A 1,413-nucleotide genomic window follows, 5' to 3' on the forward strand; every position below is an offset into this window, starting at 1 on the left:
CCACGTGTAAGCATGTATGTATTGCAAACGTGTCCTGTGCAAGCATGTGTCTATGTGTCCACGTACAAAGCATGCGTCTAGCTTCCAGAGTTCACTTGCATTGTACTGATGCTGATGGTGCTCCGGAGTACTCGAGTTCCCCCATGCTTTAACTTTCAAGAACCGCTTCCCACCAGAGCCGGTGTTCATAATCACTGTTTCTTTGATCTTTCAAGATAATAATTTCAAATCATTCAAATCAATTTTTTTAACGCCTTTTCTTTACGGGTGGTTTTTAATCCAGTGTTCCCTTAAGCTGCTTAGCAAATGCAGGCTGGGACACAACCTAGCAGAAATGAAAAACCTGTTTCCTGTTTCCCAAATAATACCCAGTCAACAATTGAGTAAGGGATTTTTATTTTACTTATTTTTGCAAAGCGGCTTCCCAAGTTTAGAAGGTTTAACCTTGTCGAAGTTCACTGTAGCCCTGCCAGGAGATTCCTCACTCACCTGACCTGTACTGAACCTCCTTGCAGAAGTTAGTTTGGGCTCAGAAGTAAATATACCAGGAATCATCCAGTCTGGAAATAGGTGAGGACTGGCAGAGAGTGGTCAGTTTGGTGTCTCCCTCTACAAAGCTTCTCGGATGACCCAGGTCTCCATCTTCAGTCCAGACTGAAGGCACTATACCTAGGGGACATTGAACCACAGCTTTTGGAAAGCAGAGCCCCTGGAAATGTGGAACCCCAGGCCTGGGAATGGAATTTCAAGCCGTGAGCACTGGGCATGTAGAGCCTTCTTGCCACTTTCTAGCAAAATCAGACTCCCGCATTTTTCTTGCTGGTTTTCTGCACTTTTTACTAAATGTAATAGATTTTTGTGTCATTATATTTACCACGGATGTTATGTTTTCCCCGTGGCGATGTCGTGGTTTGTATGATTGCATTTTCTTCGATATTTCTTCCTGGACAAAGTGTCATCTAAATTTGAGTATGATCATGTAGAACATATACATACATACATATATATATATTCATGTGTATGTGTGTTATCCAAGTGTTTGCTAAACATATTAATAAGCAATTATTTGCTTATCATTTGTGTTTTTCCTCCATTCTGTTGCTTGATCAACATATTAAAAGATTTCATTACAGAAAAAGCTTTTCAAAGTTTACATATATATTCAGAAATACATTCCCTGAAAGTATTTCCTTTTTCTTCAATATTTAGAATGTATTTCGCCAGCAAGAGCCAGAAAATATATATTACTCTGTTCTGTTCTGTTGTTGCTGTTAAGTCTTTGAGTCCCATCTGGAATTCACTGCAATGCATAGAATGAAAATATAGGAGCTCGATTCATTCTTTTCTAAACTGAAATAGAGTTTTTCCAAAAATATTCATTAAATAGTAATCCACTTATCTATTTTTGCATTA

This window comes from Theropithecus gelada, chromosome 9 (genome assembly GCF_003255815.1).
Source record: "Theropithecus gelada isolate Dixy chromosome 9, Tgel_1.0, whole genome shotgun sequence".
In the NCBI taxonomy this organism is placed as follows: domain Eukaryota; kingdom Metazoa; phylum Chordata; class Mammalia; order Primates; family Cercopithecidae; genus Theropithecus; species Theropithecus gelada.